Genomic DNA, 21024 nt, shown 5'->3' with positions numbered 1-21024 from the left:
CCACAGTACAGAGGATGCCACGTGCCACTGGGTCCATGCGCCATCATCACCACAGTACAGAGGATGCCACGTGCCACTGGGTCCATGCGCCATCATCACCACAGTACAGAGGATGCCACGTGCCACTGGGTCCATGCGCCATCATCACCACAGTACAGAGGATGCCACGTACCACTGGGTCCATGCGCCATCCTCACCGTAGTACAGAGGATGCCACGTGTCACTGGGTCCATGTGCCATCATCACCACAGTACAGAGGATGCCACGTGCCACTGGGTCCATGCGCCATCATCACCATAGTACAGAGGATGCCACGTGCCACTGGGTCCATGCGCCATCATCACCACAGTACAGAGGATGTCACGTGCCACTGGGTCCATGCGCCATCCTCACCGTAGTACAGAGGATGCCACGTGTCACTGGGTCCATGCGCCATCATCACCACAGTACAGAGGATGCCACGTGCCACTGGGTCCATGCGCCATCCTCACCGTAGTACAGAGGATGCCACGTGCCACTGGGTCCATGAGCCATCCTCACCACAGTACAGAGGATGCCACGTGCCACTGGGTCCATGCGCCATCATCACCACAGTACAGAGGATGCCACGTGCCACTGGGTCCATGCGCCATCATCACCACAGTACAGAGGATGCCACGTGCCACTGGGTCCATGCGCCATCATCACCACAGTACAGAGGATGCCACATGCCACTGGCTCCATGAGTCATCATCACCACAGTACAGAGGATGCCACGTGCCACTGGGTCCAGATGGGACCCACTACTTGTGCCATCTGGAAGCAGGTAGGCTCATCATCATTTCCTCCTAAACCAGATGACACAGAGAGAATTGGAAGGAACACTTAGGCTGAGAGAGAGATTTCAGAAATAAACACCCTCCCTTTACCCCCATTCAAACCATTTCTAGCCTCACTTTTTTTCTTTGCCCAGTCGAGAAGGAAGGGATGATTTTGGCAGCGCTGAGGATGGGAGAAGAGCAGTGTGTGTGCAGCACCCCCAGTCTCCTGGCCTCTCCCCCTGCACTTCATTCTCCTTGCCGACCTGTCCTGCCACCCAGGACACCTCCCGCTATGGCAGCCTCAGCGAGCTCCCACTGAAACAAAGGCATCCATCAGGTGGGCATGTCCCTGCCTCGGGGTGAGAAAGCCCAAGCTATGCATATCTGGATGGACAGCGCCAGATGAGTTGCCCCAGGGGCATTTTGATGGCTCTATTACTTTTCAGTCTGAAGTTCCAACAGGGACAGGTATCTTATCACTGCTGCCATGTTCCAAGACCTATTATGCAAGTTGGGTTCTGTGAAGTCTTCAAGTGCAACCAAAAGGCTGCAGAGACCCATGGAAGGCATCCCTGTAAACAGAACACAGATATGGTGAGCAACCAGCACTCCTGTTTGGATCAAAGCAGGAATATATTCTCATGGGCACAGAGGAGTACCCTTTGGGTTGGCCTTCCAACTGCTTCTTTGGACCCCAAGATCCATACGACTGTAGTGAAGGAGCAAATATTATGGCGGGGATATCATACAGGTTCACCACCAGGCGTCAAGATTTTGAGGATGGAGTGCCAAGATCGTGGCTGCTCATGGCAGTTCTAGATAAGACCCTGTGAAGGGATGGACGTGGGACAACATCTCTGGGTGGACCATTTCAACTTGCACCATGTATATGACGACTTTGGAATGACAGCAACCTTTGATCCTAAAGCGCATTCCTGGGACCTGGAATGGGGCCGGGTGCCACACCAACTTCAGCACCAAGGGCATGAGAGAGAATGATCTGAAGCACCTTGGGGAGGCCATTGGGAAACTGAGCAAGAGGTACATGCAGCTGAGCCTACGATCCCAAGGGGGATCTGAACAATGCCTGGCGCCTAACTGGACTCCGCGAAATCTCCAACATCAATGACTTTTCAGCCAGCAGGACCAACCGTGGCTCTTGTACCCCCATTCCCAGGATTGTAGACAGAAGAAGGGTTACTGAAAAGACGTCTGCCAATCGTGACCCTTTTTCGAAGATGAAAGCCCTCATCTGCACATCTTCACTTTTTTTTAAAACCTGGATGAATACTTTTAAATATATTTATTTATTTATTTGTCTGTGCCATACCTTAATTGTGGCTTGCAGGATCTTTACTTGTGGCATGTGAGACCTAGTTCCCTGATCAGGGATTGAACCTGGGCCCCCCAGCACTGGGAGCATGCAGTCTTAGCCCCTGGACCACCAGAGAAGTCCCTGCACGTTTCTTCTCAGTGAAACTGGCAGTGGGTTCACCCAGTACAGAAACTAAGTGGATTGACCTGCAGCCATCAAACCCCTCCTAATTCTACACCCCATTTCTACTCTTACCCTTCTCTCCATTGTCCTGATAGCTGTGACTTAAAGGATGGGGTACCAAGGTTGTTCTTAATTCCCCCCCCCAAAAAAAAGAGAGAGAGAGAATTTGGAGAGCAACAGAGTTCAATGTCAAATGCTAACTGGTGGGGAAAAAAATGTTCGATACACTGCGTATTTTGTAACGGCCTGGTTTCATTTCGCTTTGCTTTCTTCAGTATTTGGTGGTTGCAAATCTAGTCCAAGATTGGCTGTGGATTTGAAAAATCAGTGGTTTTGATTAAGTATTTGGACTTTGATCTTTGAATGGAATTAACCTTAAAAAGAAAACAGTGCTGCTTAGATGAAAGAAATCACCAGCCTCCTGTTCTCCTGAGCGGAGCGTCAAGTTACTTCTATACCATGGCCAAGTGACTACTAAGGAATTTGATAATTACCTTTCCAGTTAGAATAGCACATATTCACTGCTCAGATTCAAGAATTTGTTTAAAAATGCAACTATAAATAGTGCAGGTACTTCCAGTTTCTAACATCAGTCTTGCAAATTTCCTGTCCTTATGAATAGGCTGTTGTTCTAGCCACCCAACCACAGTCAGCAAATGGACTCGCACGAGCTAGCACCCCTTCACCACCTTTGTGTTTATTTAACCACCTTGCTCTCAGGATAATTTAAGATGACTTTTAAATATTACATGCAATATAATGAAAGCAAAACAGTGGGTATATAAGAAAAAAATTTAAGGGAAAGAAACAGAAGATGAAGATGCTAAGGGTGAAATTTCAGGTTTGCAGGTTGTGAAGGTCTGTATGCTGGCTCAAAACTGCTTCATACTTGAATATAAACAGAAAGCAGGGAGACATGGTCAGTTATATGATCTATAGCATCCATAGAATAAAAGCAGGTGTTTAGGGGAAAAACAACTATTTCTGGGACGAAGACCCACCAAAAATGTCTTCCATTGATCCTCATAAAGCAAACAGCATTCTTACCATAGGTATGACAAGGAACTCCATAAATCTTTCTCTTAAAACATTTTTGTGTAGGCTGATGACTTCTTAAGAAATCTGAGTTTATTAAAAATCATTTCTGGAGACCAAAAGCACATGGTTCAGATCCACAGCCTTTGTGGTTCAAGGAGAGATTTTAAGAACTGGGAGAACACATAGACTGTGAAAACCAGACCATCCTCATCAAGTTTTATTTCTTTAAACAAAGCATTTGTAAGCATTGTAAGCACAGTGAGTTTACGGATCCTTTCCTTTAACCAGCACTTGTGATGATAGTTAAACATCACTCTATTTGCTTTAACTTGAGCCACGTCAGGAGTAGGGTCAATGTCCCTGGTGGAAAGTGCAGGGAAGCGACCACACCTCATCCTTGTCATCCTTTGTCTTCTCTTACAGGGAAGACTTACAATGTCAAATTCTCTCCTTTGCCCCGTTTACCATCCATTCAAGGTCTAGTTGGGCCATTCTCAGAACAACTTTCTCATGCAGTACTGCTTTAGACAAGTAGAGGTCATGATCCTCTCTTTTGTCCCAGATCCCACATCTTCTCTTTGGGGTGTTCTCCAGTCCCTCTTGGGGCTTCCCTGGTGGCTCAGACGGTAAAGAATCCACTTGCAATGTGGGACACTCAAGTTCAATCCCTGGGTTGGGAAGATCCCCTGGCAGAGGGCATGGCAACTCACTCCAGTATTCTTGCCTGGAGAATCCCCATGGCCAGAGGAGCCTGGCGGGCTACAGTCCATGGCATCACAAAGAGAGATACAACTAAGCGACTAAGCACGAGGTCAGTCCCTCTGCCCACCCTATCTTCTTCTCACGCCCCAAACATATGGGTTGATCAGATATCCTGAGGGGTTCCAGAATTCACGTCTCTGGAGCTGTCCTGGAGTTCTGGCTGGGTTCAGGTTGGGGAGGACATCAGTGAATGTAGATCACCCCTGCTGGCTAGCAGGGTAGGTTTTTCATGGGACTGGGCTTCCGGAATGGTGCTCTCATGCTAATTCAGGGTGACTCACTCACATCAGACGCAGGGAGAGTTCAGGGCTCTGGGCTATCCGGCATCACCACTGACCATTACATTGGAGCCATGTCAGTAGGCTGTACATCACCTTTCTCTTGCTCCTTCCACCTCACCCCACCTACCTCACCAAAATAAGTGCCAGGGGACCCACACACAGTGGGATGTCACTGCTCACATAGCAAGGCAGTTTATTTGTCCGCTCTCTTCCAACTCCTACCTAGTGATCTCAAGAGGAACAATGTTTCCCCTCTTTTTCTCTTCACTTTATTCCATTTGTCAGCAAAAGCCCAAAACCCACGTCTAATCATCTTAAACAGTGTAGCTAATAATGCTTTGGGGCTTCCTTGGTGGCTCAGTGGTAAAGAATCTGCCTGACAATGCAGGAGGCTCAGTTAGATTCCTGGGTCGGGAAAATCCCCTAGAGAAGGAAATGGCAACCCACTCCAGTATTCTTACCTGGGAAATCCCATGAACAGAGGAGCCTGGCAGTCTACAGTTCGTGGGACTGCAGAGAGTCAGACACTACCCAGCAACTCAACAGCAACAATAATGCCTTACAGAAAGAAGAGAAAGCCACAGGTATAAAAGTCAAATTAAACATACTCAAAAAACCAGGACCATCATCAACACCCCAACACCCCAAACCCTTAGGATATCTAAACGTCCCACCTATAATTCTCACAGTCTACCTATACTTCTAATAAAATTGTTCACCCTTACCACCAACATTCATGATAATTAAAAATGAATTCTTATTTTGTTTTATAGTTCTTCTATTTAAAAGCATGGACGGTGAAAAAGTAGTGTTTCATACTTGCATTAATTCCAAATGGGCAGGATTTCAAATATATATGAAGTTAAACAAGTTTCAAGGATTAACTAAACCACATAGCCATATATAATATTGTTTTTATAAGAAAATGTACTCCCAGTTCCCATAACCACTTTATAATTGAACTTCTGGTATAGAAAGTCGGGTACTTCCTATTCAGCGTCACCCACATGTACGAAAAGCATGAATCAGGATCACTGACCACCACTAGCAATGAATCATGCCTGAGCATATGAAGAAGGACAGATTATTCCAGAAACGGTCACTTCTGGAAGTGATGAGTTGTTCCAGAAATTTATTTGCGATATCAGTGCGACAAAAACCATTGCAACAAAAATCCCTTGATAGTGTGCACACACATGTGCACACATCCACACAGGTATACACATATATATACATACACATATACACAGGTATACACCTGTATACACAGGTATACACATACATCCGCACAAAGACTTCCGAGGGTTGGATCAGTCGTGAAAACACTGACTGTGACCACAGGTTCAGGTTTGTTACATTAAGACTTGTACTTGGGAGCTTGGGCTTGCACTGTCTCCCTTGGCAAGTGACCCAGACATTGAAAAGAGTTGTATTCTTTTCTTTGCAGACTCCTGGGAATATTACCAAAGAGGTAAGATTACCTCTTACCAAAAGAAATGTTGCTCATACTTTTGCTCATAAAAATGTAGACTATATGAAATTAAATTACTATTGATGGGTTTAGGATAAAATGGAGGGTAAAAGAGCAGTAAACTAAAAGGCAGGCATCCTCAATTCCAGACAAGCTCTTCTACTGACCAGGTGACCTTGGGGAAGTTATCTCGCGTGTCTGAACCTCAGGCTGCTACGCTGTGACAGGGCAGGGTCAGACCAGAGTCACATCAAAGAGTCCCTCTGTGCTGAATGTCCGTGACTTCCCCCCTTGACCAGTCCCAGGTCACTTCAGACTGTCATTGCGTCCACACAGGCCCTGGAGCACCAGTGCCAAAGCTGGGACCTCTGAGAGGTCCTAGGTAAGAACTGAATCCCACTGTTACTCAGACGAACATCTGCACACTCTTGCCTCTCCCCCTCTCTCTCCAGACATTTGGTGGCCCCCTGTGTACACAAACTCACAGAACTCCATGCTGCCGAGTATAAACAGAGCGCTGTGCATACCCTGAAACTATGAGGGAACAGCTGATGGTATCATAACAAAAGGCAGAAAACTCGGCAAGCGGGTCCAAACCACACAGCAAATTCACGGCATGATGCTCACCCACCACGGGAGGAGCTGCGGGTGTCCTCACCTGCCAGCGCTGACCCCTACAGGCCCAGAGACAGCAAGTGTGAGGCCAGGGTGAGGAGGAATCCTTCCTCTGGCTTACTCCAACCTCCTGGAGCCACGGGCACTTGGCAGACCCTGGGAATGTTCGCCGGCTGCAGTCTTGGCTGCACAACAGTCAAAATAGCCCCTCCTAAATCCTGATGTTTCTAGCCCAGAAATGCAGCCTCCGGGATTAAAGGGGAAGAGAGGAGAGCTGGGTGAGGTTCGTGCCTGGCAGGGATCCTCTGGAGGGTTGAGTTACATTGTTATCATGCTAACAGGTTATGGATGTGTTTCTGCCAAAGGCATCTAGAGGCTAAACCAGGGTAGCTAAGAACCCAGAACTAGGCCTGCGCTGTGGGCTGAATGAATGGTTCTGCCACTGGATTGGAAGACCCAAGAAGGCTGGGGTTTTGTCCGTCTTGCCCACTGTTGTGGGTCTGACTTCCCATCTAGGTAGTCTTCAATAAGCACTTGTTGTGCACTTGTCAATGAACCAAAAGGCAGGTAGCCTTTGAATGAGAGGAAGCTTATTGTAAATGAACAGTGAATGGGGGATCAGGCCAGAGGAAAGGCGACCACAGCCAAAATGTGGAAAGGGGGCCACTCTGCAGGGCAGGGCAGTGCTCTAGCCTTTCCAGAACCATGAACACATACCCCAGAAGTCTTGTGAGCCATCCTAGACTGCTGTTTGCCTTCCAAGCTTTTGGTATTTTTTATTTTTTGTTTCGTTTTTTTTAATTATTTATTTGGCTGCACCAGGTCTTGGTTGCGGCATGTAGTTTCTTTCCAGCTTCATTATGGCATGTGAGATCTTTAGTTGGGGCAGGTGAGTCTGCTTCCCTGACCCCAGGATAGAACCCAGGCCCCCTGCATTGGGAGCTCAGAGCCTTAGCCACTGGACCACCAGGGAAGTCCTGACTCCCAAGCTTTAAATACATTACATATGGAGCGGAGGCTATTAGCTCTGGGGGTATGACATGGAGAAATTTGCTGTTTGTCTCAAGAGGCCCACTGGGACATCCGAGGGGTAATGCTGACCAGGCCAAAGCCCTCATTCCTGCTGATCCAAGGCGGTGGGGGTTAGCAATAAGAGCAGAAGAGACAGGAGGCCGAGATAGCCTCTTTTTTCCCCCACTCCAAGCCCACTCCCCATCCCCACTGTCTTGAGATGGTCCTCCCCAGGGTCAACAGGCAGCAAAGTCCCTCCAGCTCTGACTTGGATAGCTAGCTCTTTCCTCTTTGCTTTGTTGCTAATTTCTGAAAAGAAGTTTCTGGGAGGTGTGATTGTCCTATACCCCAAAGACTTTCACACCGAGGAAGGCGTGAAGGTGCTGGCATCAGGTACTGCCATTAAGAGCAGCCAGGTTGGAAGCCCCAAACACCTGGCCTTGTGAATTTCACAGTCTGTGAAGTCTGGTTGACCTGTCTTGAGGGTTCCTGACACCCAGGTCCCGGTAGGAGAACACAGGCGGGGGTGGTGTAGGGGGCACGGAGCTACTTCTTTATCTGCTGACATTGGTTCAAGGGCCCAGTGTGGGCAAACCCATAGGCTTTTGTATGAGGATTCTATGAGATAATGCATGGGCAGAATGAGGCACAGTGCCGGGGAAACAGGCATGCCTTCAACAAATATTGATTAATAGCTTCTCTGTGCCAAGTACTGTTCTAGGCACTAGGAAGATAACTCTGAACAAATAAAATCCTGTTCCTCTGGAGCTTCCATTCCACTAATTGTTAGTTGCTCAGTCCTGTCCAACTCTCTGTGACCCCATGGACTGCATCCCCCCAGGCTCCTCTATCCATGGAATTCTCCAGGCAAGAATACTGGAGTGGGTAGCCAATCCCTTCTCCAAGGGATCTTCCTGGCACAGGGATTGAACCTGGGTCTCCTGCATTGCAGGCAGATTCTTTATGGTCTGAGCCACTAGGGAAGCTCATTCCATAGAGGGAGGCAGCTAATATGTTAACAGTATATCATGTGTCATGACAAAAACAAAGTAAGGTGAGCGGATGGGAGGCTTCCATCCAGACTGGAGTGCCCCCACATAAGGAGGCCACAGAACAAGAGCCTCCAGCACTCCCAAAGGTGACGGGGCTGAGTCTAGAATAGGATGTTCACTGATGTGGGGCTGTGCCTGAATGCAGAGTAGGGGGTGGCAGGGAGGGGAGCAGAAGGGAGGCTATCATTAACCATCCTTCTACCTTGAAGAGAGTTTGATGTTGTCTGAATGAACTTTCCAGAAGCCCCTCCCTCACCTTCTGCAAAGGAGTTATTGTCCTAAAGCGCTGCCTGTTAAAGACTGTCTCCAGTGCTTAAAACCAGCATGAAGTCCCCTTCAGGTTGGAGGAGAGGAGGGCTGGTGTTCCTGCCCCAACAGCCAGGGTCACCCAGAGGCTGTCTCAGTTTCCCCAGGATGATAAGCCTTTGGAAGTCTTAAAAACCCAACCATTCAGATCAAGTTCTTGGTCTCATGCGTACTGCCACGTGTTCCTGAGTGGGAAAGTTAGGTGGCCTCCGTGAGCCTCAGTTTCCTCCTCTGCCATGGGGAAACTAGTCATGGCATCTACCTTGTGGTAGCCATGAGGCTGATAAAATGTGACAATCTGGGAAAGCACTTAGCATAGAGCCTGGTACACATAATCGCCTCAGAAATGTTTGCTACAGATCCCAGGCTGCATCCCTTATCAGACTTATCCCTTATCCCTTAGCAGACTCGACCTTTTCATCTCTCTGGTGCCGAGGTGACTGCACTCCTACCCAAGGACCTGAGAACCAAAGGCCGCTGATAGCACATTCCTGTACTAGAGGACCAGGAACTGGGGAGCCTAACAGACACCTTCAGCCTTCTGGAAGAGCACTGACTCTGGGGAAACACCTGCTGCATTTGCCGCCTAGCTTCTATTCAGGCTGTTTTCAGGAACGGTACCTTGATTTCCCTGGAGAACCTGCTCCCCCACTCTCTGCCAGCATCTCAGAAGGAGGTCTCTCCTGGCTCCAGAGTGGAGCACAGGGTCTGGCTTCTCAACCCACCTGCATGCTCCATCCTCACCACGGCCACTGGACCAAGGGCACGTGGGAACCTATATAAACCAATGAGCATCAGACCTGGACTTGTGGGGAGGGAGTTGTTCTCTCTTTCCTGCTGAATTGGACCTCAGAAGACGTGAATTATAGCCCCTACAGGTTTCTTCCTCCTTAAAATTGGCATGCTTCTACTACTGTATACGTTTTAAATATAATTTAAATATAAATGTGGCATTTATACACTAACTCCATCAGCGACTGGTTGAGGACTGCTCTGAGGGGATATTAATTCCCTGGCGCTCTGGCCTGTCTTGAAAGTGTACAAGTGGTTTCTGGTGGTCAGAGAAAAGCTACAGCTAAAGAGATGCAGGTGTTAACAAATGGAAATTGAGCCAGCATCCATTGAAATGGGAAAGGACCAAGGAAATAAGGATGAGGAACCCACAGCATCTGCTGTAGGTGAACATCCTTCCAGTGGTTGGGGTGGAGGGGGATTTGCCCTCTCATGCCATGGCCTAGATCTGGTCAGTGAGAGACCCCAGCTTCCCTTGGTCAAGTTTATAGTTCTAGTAGGGATGCGGAGGGATTGCTCATGACCTGGGCTGAGCCAGTCGACAAACCTCAGCCCTGAGAATTCTGCTAGAAATATTGGGCAAGAGATTTCTAAACTGAGATGATGGAAGCTTGGGGTTGCCAGGGACCAGCAAAAGGAAAAAGCCTGCTGGAAAATGAAAGCAATACAGACAAACCCAGAGCTGAGGAACAGAGTCCTGATGAGATCGTCTAAATATTTGGATCTAGCCGTGTCCCAAACTCATGCTCTTGGACTTTTTAATTAGATGGAACAATACATCCCCTTTTATTCCCGAGTAAGTTAATTCGTGTTGTATTTCTATCACTTAAAGCTAAAAATAGTCCTGACTAATGCATGGGGCAATCAAGATTCTCTAAAACATGGCCCAATTCAAGTATCTATTGTTACCTTCTGCCATTCTTCTACTCACGTCCTGCACTGCCTCCAGACTTGTAACTGACTGGATCTCCATTTTTTAACCTTTTGGCCACAGCATGAGGCATGCAGGATCTTAGTTCCCCGGTCAGGGATCAAACCCAAGCCCCCTGCAGCGGAAGCTCAGAATCCTAACCAGTGGACAGTCAAAGAAATCCCTAGATTTCCTTCATATACATATACCCCACTCCCTCTGAGCATCACTCACCTCACTCCCATCCTCCAAGATTGCCTATTTAAACCCTAGCCAATGTTCTAGGACCAGCTCCTCTCCCATCTCTTCCAAAAAGCCATACTGAGCAGCCCAAGCTACAGCTTTGCCTCATTCAGGTAGTGGTTTTCATAACGTGGCTATTTCCGTAGCGATGATACGAGTACGTTTTCCTGGCTCCCCATCAAGACTAGAAGCCTTGTGGGTAACTGTGTCTTTCACGAGGCCCAGAATGGACTAGTCCTGCAGTATGCAAAACAACACCCAGGTTGACTCAAATCTCTTTTTGAAAGTGTCTGAAGACTAAATAAATGGTGATGACAGTTTGGGTTGGTCGTATGAAGAGCCCAGAAGGCAAGTACTTCTTACTTCTCTGTTTTTCCTGAGACCAACAGACCAGAATGCTGCCGAAGGAGGCCCACCAGGGAATCTGTCCCTTCACCCACACGGCAGAGCACAACCATTTCCTGAGCACCCCAAGCTACAGCTCACAGACCCCTGGTAGCAGATGTCTGCCTTTTCTGACTTCTCAAAAGGCTTCGCATGATATAGCCACATTTAAGGATATTCATGTTGAGTGTGTGTGTAAGTGTGTAGACATTTCTCACCTTCCTGGGTATAGATATGTGGCTTAGATTTTGTCACTTAGATGCACCTGCAAGAGACTTTGGTTTGGAAGTGAGTTGAGGACACAGGAGGAGTGCAGGCGTATATTTTGGGGGCCCACATGGTGGCAGGTTTCTGGGAGTGGAGGCTCATGGCCACACCTTGCCTGCAGCAGAGACAAGCCTGGTTCCATGGCTGGCAGTGGCAACTGCTCTCTGCCAACCCAACCCTGCAAGCTGTAATCCAGGAGCTGTTCCCAGAGGCTCAGCTGAGAACCTGGTCCTCCAGCCCTTCTGACAATTCCACCAGCTTCCCAATGTCCTCAGATAAACTCCTTCCTGCTTAAACCAGCTAGAGTGAACTCTGTGTTCTGCAACTGTGCACTCTGATGGGCGAGGTCCAGTGACTTTCCCACTTTCCAGGCAATAATGGGAGTTACGTGACCTCTCCTGGCTGATGGCCAGCCCCAATTCTTCTAGAGGTCAAAAAGCCCTGGAGCTGTTGGAATTATCTACTATTCTGCTCTTGGAGGGAGGAGGCAGGTTGACCAGCAAGACCAGGTGGCCTTAGGGAAAATCTGCTTGGATTCTGTATGTTTATCCTGGTTTGATTGGAGATTCTTTCTTTCACCCCAAAGGTGACTTTTAGTTGATTGGAAGCTTTCACTAAATAAACATAAAGTCACTTTTGCCTCTCTCAAAGATTTTTATAGCACTAGAAATTCAAGATTTAAAAAAATAAAAGCAAAAACCCAAATCTTTCCCCCAGTGTGAGGCTGCCTCTGAATCTACAGACCAAGTTCCTCTAGCTCGGGTTCCTCTTGCTAGCTTCTGACTCAGCTCATTTTCCCCTTCTGGGGCCTCTGGAAGACCTTTTTCAGCTCCCTCACCCTTGCTCTTACACAGCTGCCTAAATCATAGTTTCCCCTGGAGCGCCTGGTGACTTCCCAATTAACTTGACCATGTGTCTGCGAGGTTTGGGGATCTGGAGCTGAGGTTAGGGTTGGGGGTCAACCTTCATAAATGCCTTTTCTCCTCTGTCTGACCCTGAATTTTAAGGCAACCCTTTCCTCACTCTGCTTCCCACTCTCCACTCCAGCCAGCTCCAGACCAGACCAAGAACTCCCCAGTGAGGAAGTTCAGCCTCCTGCTCAAAATTTATGGTCTCCTTGAAGGGTACCGCAGGGAACAAGAATGCGGGTTTATAGGGAGTACCCAATTCTTCTACTGCAGAAACACAAGCACCCTGACTTTATTTCCATGAGGTCACCACAGATCCTGCACAGGAATTCTCCCCTGTTGCCCTTCTAGTGTTCATTCATCAAACACTTATTTTATCCCCTAGAGAAATACTCTGGACTGAAACCCCATAAGAGGATAGGTTCCGAATGTCTTGCCAGGGTCTGTCAGAGAGGCTTTTGTGGACAAGTCCTGGCCAGCAGCTTAAAGAGAAACGAGGTCCCCAGAGGCCCCTGACTGTCTGATCATGTGACCCTCTTGGCTCGGTGACAAGGACATCCTGTTCCTCTTGGAGTGATGGCTCTCTTGGGGAAGTGACTGTGTCATATCTGGGACAGGAAAAAAGCTATTTCAAGTCCTGAAGTAATCACTCACTCCGTTTGTGCAGCCTTTTCAGGAACTGCCTGGACAGTAGAGAAAGACCAAACTTGAGGGAGGGGAACTAGAAGCTGGTGTTGCCACAGCCCATGAGGACCACCCGAGAGGGAGGAGGGGGCAGGAGACTGGCATGGCACTCCTCCGCTGGGACACGTTTCTGCACAGCCGTGGAACGACCACAGGTGGGGATCAATACACATGACCCCCAAGCCAAGATGCAGAAGCCTCTCTACACTTCCAGTAGACAAGGAAGAACGGAAACATCCTTATCTTCACAGCGTCCTTGTGGTCCAAAAGCACAGTGCAGGACTTCCCTGGTGGCCCAGTGGTATAGAATCTGTCTGCCAATGCAGGGGACATGGGTTCGATCCCTGGTCCGGGGATATTCCACATGCCACAGGGCAACTAAGCCCGAGCATCACAACTACTGAGGCCACCCTCTAGAGCCTATGCTCCTCAATAAGAGAAGCCACCACAGTGAGAAGCCTGTACACCACAACTAGAGCATGGCCTTTGTTCGGCAACAAAGACTCAGGGCAGCCAAAAATAAATTAGTTTATTTTTTTAAAGTACGTTGAACAACAGGATAGTACCTGAGGACTGTGAAGGTTCCTCCATGGCTGGCAGGGTCTCCCACGTGCAATGAGAGAGTTAAGGAGCCTTATTTGTATATTTCCTTCAGGAATTCTGGGAGTCAGACCCAAAACTTATTTCCTTATCAGCACGGTAGTAAGAGTTACATTCAGAAAACTCACGGACGCACACATAGTGACCAGTCAGTGATTTGACCACCAAATTCCAGGGGGGAAAGGCCATATTCCTAAAGAGATCATCTCTGTTTTCAGCATAATGCATTACCTGGGCCTTCTTGGCACGTTATAAATGTTTGTATACTTATTGGAGGAATGGTTTTATGTTCATGTGTAGAATTTTTATGTCATTTGACATTCCCATTTTCCTTGAGAGCAGAGTGTATGCAGCTGTTTGAGTATCAGAATGGTAAAGACTGAGTCTGGATTTTTATTTCTTAACAAGGAATTAGTCAATCACGTTAATTTTTTTATTTGCCTAATAAACAAAAAGAAAAAGCAATGAAAGGCAGAAAGGTGATTTACTACAAGTCTGTAGAGTTCTGGGTTTACCTCCAGGAAGCCCTGGCCTTACCCAAGTGGTCTCTCCATTATCATGCAAAAATCAAAGAAAAATAACATTGCTCCCAGAAATTTCAGGGCAGTTGCTGTTTTGAACTTTAGATTGGAGATGGCAGATATTTGGCATGCTTGCTACTGCTTTGTATTCTGTGCCCATGACAGACATCACTAATCAATAATTATAATGCTATACCGTGGACCTTCAGAGTCTTTCTCGCATTGCATTCCAGGCAGCCACTACCAATCAACTGGGATTCACACAGAAAAAAGAAATCAGCTTGTCAACTTTGCTCTAGCCCATGACAGGATGTGGTACTCTATTATCCCAAAGCAATCTGGAAGTCTCACAAGGCTTTTTATAATAACAGTAAACACAGAAATTACAGAAGTACAGATATGAAAGGGACCATAGCGATCATCTGGCTTAATTCAAATACAAGATGAGCCTGGGGCATCTTTTTAATTTATTTGCTATTTTATTTTTTGCTGCATGGGTCTTTGTTGCTGCACACAGTCTTTCTCTAGTTGCTGTGCAAGGGGCTTCTCAATGCTGTGGCTTCTCTTGTAGCATGGGGTCCAGATCACACAGGCTTCAGCAGTTGCTGCTCGTGGGCTCTAGAAAGCAGGCTCGGTAGTTATAGCACACAGGCTTAGTTGCCCCCAGGCATGTGGGATCTTCCCGGACTAGGAATGGAACCTGTGCCCCTGCAGTGGCAGATGGATTCTTAGCCACTGCACCACCAGGGGAGTCCCAGCTTGGAGCTTCTTATATTGCAAGTGGGGTCCCTGATGTCCAGAGAGGTTGAGCCACTTACCCAATTACCCAATGTCAGAGCATTAGTGAATGCCACTAACATTTCCTCATGTCTATACAGTGTGTTAAAGATAACAAAGTACTTTTACCGGAAGCATCTCATATGATCCTTCATTCATTCAATAAATACTCATTGAATTCTTATTGTGCTCCATGTGCTGTGCTGGAAAATAGGAAAACAGCAATCAGTAAAGAAAAAGGTTTGATTCCTTCCTTCCAGTTAGGTAGGGAGCCTTAAAACAACCCCATGACCTGGGCAGGACAGACACTACTCTCCTCAGCATTTTAGGTAGAAGGGGGATGACAATTAAGAGAGGAGATGACACTAATTAAAAATGGTAGCTCTGGAATGTACAAGATCCCTCAAGTGGCCACTTTTGGATGCAATCACTACTGTGTGACCGGTAGGGACCAAATTTCCAGACCCTCTAGTCATTTGTTAACCAACTCTCCCCCCATATCAGGATGCACAACGTATGAAGGAATCTTCCTGGATCTACCTCTCTATTCAGGAAACCGTGGTGAATTCTCCCAACCCTGTATAAATAATTTCACAGGGCTTCTTTCTGCAGACCTCTTCTCAAAAAGTGGTGAGAACAGCACAGACATGGGAATTAGAGCCCAAACTCCTGTCCCCATCCTGTCTCACACCAGTGAGTTCATCTTGAGCAAGTCACAGCATCCCTCTGGGCCTCAGTTTCCCCATCTGGCAGGGAATTAGTTATAGCCATGAGATCTCTAAGCTTCCTTTCCCCTGATACCTGATAGCTCTGCTAGACCAACGAAGAGACAAGCTGTTCAGTCATACTTCTCCTTCTACTAGACATGCCATGTAGCAGCTGTCTTTGCAGCCCAGGCCCATCCTGCAAAAGCAGCTCGACAGAAAGTACAGCAAAGCCTGAAGAACCAAGTTCTAATCATGAATCCGACTGATCACACGACCAGAGAAACCAATGCAAACTCCACATGTCATGGCTTCTTCTTCCCTTATACAACAGTAATGATGTAATCAAAGATGAAGCCAGATGTGGAAACACTTTGAAAATATTAAGATGGGATCAAGAAGGGAAAAAAAAGAGCTGACCTCAATAACTTTGGGAAATGATGCATTGACTGGAGTCCATAAGGCTAAAGACAAAAAAAAAAGTACAAAGACAGCATTCTTGTCAAAATTTTGTTTTTCATAGGGATATGGATTAGCCATTCTGAAACTACGTGTATAATAGGGTTAATCAAATAAATATTTAATTTACAGACAATGGGAGCCAGGTTCCTTACTGTCAGAAAAAGAAGTGATGATGAAGAGAGAGGGAATGCTAGAATGAATCTTGCAGTGCTAGATCAGAGTGGAGATATCAGTATGAATTCATTTTTACTTAAGTATGCATGCAGATAGATACAGAAATATAGATACGTACATATGCATAGGTAAGTATGAATGCATGTATATACATATATAAGGGTATGTATACTTATAGACACAGAAATAAATGAAGATATGTGTATATGCACAGGTAAGTGTATATATATATTTCCTAACTCTGTCCACCAAGAAGGTATAGAAGCAAACGACACCCCTGTAGCAAAAAGCACACCAGGAGTTCAGAATTTGGTTTCTAAATACCATTCTAAATAAAAGAAACCATGGTGCTTCAGAGGAAGAACTGATTCTTGGGCTGGAGCAGGGAAAATACATAGTAAGCCTGAAGCATCATATAGTACCAGAAAGTAAAAAAATGGGGAAAAAAATGGGGAACATATGAAAGGTCACAAGAGTCACACTTAAGGTTCTCAGTGGCCAAAACTGCAATGGTTTGAGAAAGTATTGGGTTATCATTCAAAGAATAAAATAAATATCCATGAGTCCATGCCATGAATAAATAAGTTATGGAAAAGAGACAAATCTTCTTTATAGAATTCCAAAATATACATGTGGATTCTCCCTCCTCAAGGGAATGGAACTTCGTTCCCTTCCCTTTGAATGTGGGCTGGACATGGTGATTCACTTCCATTAAGTAGAATCTAGAAAGGAAAAAAATAGTCACTTTACAGTGGAGAAAACTTAAGAATAAGTCACCTTATCCATATGATCAAGGGTAGCCTCACCACTGATTAGTCATATTGGTGTCATGTACCTCCTGATATGGTGTGAAAAACAAGGGCACTTCACCTCTGTGGTGTTCTTCTAGAAAATCCACAACCCTGGTCTAATCATGAGAAAACCTCAGACAAACCCAAACTGAGGCACATTCAGTAAAACACCTGAAAGTGTCAAGGTCATGAAAAATAAAAGAACAACTGAGATATGTGCACAGACCAGAAGAGACTTGAGAACTAAATGTAATATGGTATCTTGGAACAGAAAAGAAAAAAAAAAGACATTAGTAGGAAAACTGGGGAAATCCAAAGATAATCTGTAGTTTAGTTAATGGCATTATACTATTGTTAATTTCTTAGTAAAGCAACCCAGGGAAACGCTATCTGTAAGGAAGGATCATTACATCCGCATTTAGAGGTAAGGCTGAAATTCTAGACCACTAACCAACCACAGGGTGCACATCACAGAGACCAGCGACCAGATATGCCACGGTTTGAAAAAAGGTTTCAACCTTTTTGGGTGAGAGTTGAGAGCAGTCAGGATGGAAGGTAGAAAGCTGTATGGGGCCTTCCCAGCCTTCACTCATGTCTCAATGAGATGAATAGGCCTCCATAGGAAGTCACTTCTGTTCTACCACTTAGTTCTTACCTCTAGGCAGAGTCATTCTCTGGAAGCTGTTTCTCTGAAAGGGACCTGGTTTGTGATCAGAATCCATTGTCAGGGAGAAAAAGTTCCTTCTCCCACGCAAATGCCAGGCAGGGGTTGGTGCCAAACGGTCACAGGACCCTCATTTTCTGCAACAGTGATTGCTTTGTGTACAGGGGGCAAGATGCCAGGGCAACTGCTGGGGAAACTACCGGCTGCATTGCAGGGCCCCTAGCTTTGGGGGAATTTCAGACTAAGACGGGTAGAAGAAATAGAACTTCACCACGTGGTCCCCGCCATCTTCTGGGAGTCACTGATGGGGAAATAGCGGAGAGACACTGTTCATTCCTGTTCCACACATTCAACAGCAACGCTGGTGATGGCAAAGCAGAGACCTTCCAGAGGGGACAGCATTTAAAATGAAGCATCCTCTAGAATGAAGTGCCAGACTAGCCAAGCTTTTCAAAGAGGGGTTAATTCCTTTAAGTGTTTAACTTTGGTCATTTGGGTTTGATGGAGACTTTTTCAAAGCTTGTTACTTGCTCCCCCACCTTATTAAACAGAGTTGGAGAACATAACCTTTCCTGGGTGGTTGCAGGTCATTATGGGGAACAGCAGTTACGCCAACTGCTTTGACATAGAAGAGCATTCAGCATTCGGGACATTTGCTGAATGGGTGGTGATCTCAGCAATGGCCCTGAAATTCGCTTTCTTGAAAGAATCCCTGACATCAGCTTGTTTTTCCTTCAGAGAAGTGCAAGGCATGTTCCCTGTTCTTCACAAAGGCAAAACAGAAAGCTGGCCCCAGAAGCTCTGTGACCTTGACCAAGTGATGTCATCTCTTAGTGGCTCAGATTCCTTATCTGTAAAATCAGGAATAATGTTATGAAATGAGATAATGCATGTTCAGAACATACACGAGATACATTAGAAAAATGCTTAGCAGAACAGTTCCCAGCACCCAAGAAGAACTCAGTGTGTTGATTATTACTATTGGCAGAGGAAGACAAGTCCCTGGATCAGATTGATTCAGTCTACTGCCTTTTGCTACACGTTCACCAGCATCACCATCCCAGAAGCCACACTGTTGTTGACCTCATCTCCTGGACCTCATGTGGCCACCGGCCGAGCTGTGCAGATTCTGATCCACGCAGCTCTCCTCCAGCCTGTACTTTATCCAGTGAGAAAGGGCAAAAGGAGATTTCCTGCATCAGCCGCTTCAAGTACCAAGGACTCGCAGTCCATCTCAGATGTACCAGAAGGAAGCACTCTGCACAAGTGCGCTCTGGGTGGTGTCTACCGCCGACCGGCCGTTGAGGAATCCCCGTCTCTGTGTTCCTGGGGGCACTTCCACCGGGTTTGGAAGACGAGCACCTAGCTGAGAGAATTGCGAAGCAGAGCACCTAGCTGAGAGAATTGCGAAGCATCGCCCTTTCCCCCAGGGAGCTCGAGGAAGGCACAATCTGGCCTCGAAATTCCTCTCTCTCCCAATGGCATCACCCGCAGCGTCTCCAACTGGGAGGAGGTCGGAGGAGACCGCACCCGCCGCAGCCGCGCCCAGGGCCACTGGCGGTGGGCATTTAGCGGGGGAGATTCAGGATACTCTAAGGGCGGACTCACCCAAACCCGAGGCTCTCTTGTTTACCCAGGTCACCCTCCCCACACCCCCGCGCAGCTCCTGCCCTCCTAGAAGGGGCGCTCAAAGTCAAAACCAAAGAGGCCGCTCTCCACCCTCTGCCCCGCGTGGGAGCCGGCTTTCAACCGCATCCCCCGCCTCCTGGGCCCCGGGCCCAATACGCGCGGGGAGACTGCTGCCTCGCGGCCCCCCTCCGAGGAGAGGATCAGCCCCTTCGTTTGTGCAGCCTTCCTTCTCCCAGCTTTGGCGGATGCCATCCTGCAGACAGCACCTCCTCGGCTCTGCCAAGGCTCTGGTGCCAGGCCCCCATCCCCCACCCTGGGCGCTGGTGGAGCCCTGCTGCCAAGCACACAGAGCCCGCTCCCCTTATAGAGACATTCATACCTGCCCCGAACCTCCCTCCAGTGACAGAGTAACTCACTGAAGGGATGAGCAAGAGACCAAAGAGGTCTGGGGAGTCCCTCCTGGAAGCCTGGAGGGGCAGAGGCAGCACCCCACGCCTGGCATGCTGTGGGTGTTCAGTCACTATCTAGTTTTGCTCTCCCCTTCCTCTTTCTCTCTCTCAGTATCAGACCCTCTCTCCTCCCACCCCTTTCTCTTGGTTTCCTGCTCCATCCCTTCTTCTCCCAGTTTCTCTCCTTTGACGGATGCCTCCCGCCTGCCAAGGACACTGGTAGGACTGAGGGGGCTTCCCTTGCCCCTCAGAGCATCTCCTGGCCCCACAGGCTGCTGACCTCTGAACCCGCCTCCTACTGGTAACCCTGACATTTCCCTAAATTCACTCTGACTCCTTCTCCCCAAGAGAGGTGCACGCCCACACCTCCAATCCTGGCTTATCCAGCGTGCTCTGGTTGAAGGAATCGGATTTATACCAACCTGAACATCCCAAAGTGCTCCTGAAGCACATTTGTGCGTATCATAGGATTTTCCAGCTTTACCAAAACCTCTCCAAAGCTTGTTAAATGCTACCTTATAAAGTTTTAATTTTTTATTTTATTTTTTTCCTTATAAAGTTTTAATTTTGTTTTGTTTATAAAGTTTCATTTTTTGATAATGATATTGCAGTTATTTTTTAAGTCCTTATCTGAGATATATTTTTTTAAGTATTTACAGATGAAATGATGTGACTGTAGGGGAGTAATCAGATCAGAGAACAACCTTGGGTTGATGTTTCCTGGGATTGGGTAATGTATATGTGAGGGTTCATCACACTCTCCACAGTCTTTCTCCATAGTAGAAAATTTACGACAATACTCCACTAGTCAGAAAAGAGGGCTTCCCTGGTAGCTAAGTAAAGAAGCTCTCTGCCAATATAGGAGACATGGATTTAATCACTGGGTCAGAAAGATCCCCTGGAGAAGGAAACAGCAACCCGCTTCAGTATGCTTGCCTGGAGAATCCCATGGACAGAGGAGTCCAGCAGGCTACAGTCTAAGGGGTTACAAAGAGTCGGACACGACTTAGCAACTAAACAACAATAACAATCAAAAGAGAAAGAAATGAGTGGATAAACAAAGATTGGCAGAATGTTAATAATTACTGAAACTGGATGCTAAATACATGTGAGTTCACTGTATTATTTTCTCTACTTTTTTATATGTTTGAAAACTTCCATGATTAAAAAAAAGTTTCACATATTTTAAAGATGTCATCTTATCCTGACAAACCTAGACAGCGTATTAGAA

The 21024-nt window shown here is 47.0% G+C and overlaps 1 pseudogene; it reads left to right on the top strand.

Annotated features, from left to right (window-relative positions):
- The first annotated feature begins 1092 nt into the window (after window positions 1-1092).
- LOC136172658 (glutamine synthetase pseudogene) lies at window positions 1093-20098 on the top strand (annotated as a pseudogene).
- The last annotated feature ends 926 nt before the right edge of the window (window positions 20099-21024 follow it).

This window comes from Muntiacus reevesi, chromosome 7 (assembly GCF_963930625.1).
Source record: "Muntiacus reevesi chromosome 7, mMunRee1.1, whole genome shotgun sequence".
NCBI classification, from domain to species: Eukaryota; Metazoa; Chordata; class Mammalia; order Artiodactyla; family Cervidae; genus Muntiacus; species Muntiacus reevesi.
The sequence above is the reverse complement of the archived record's forward strand: the minus strand, read 5'-3'. Positions and strand labels throughout refer to the sequence as shown.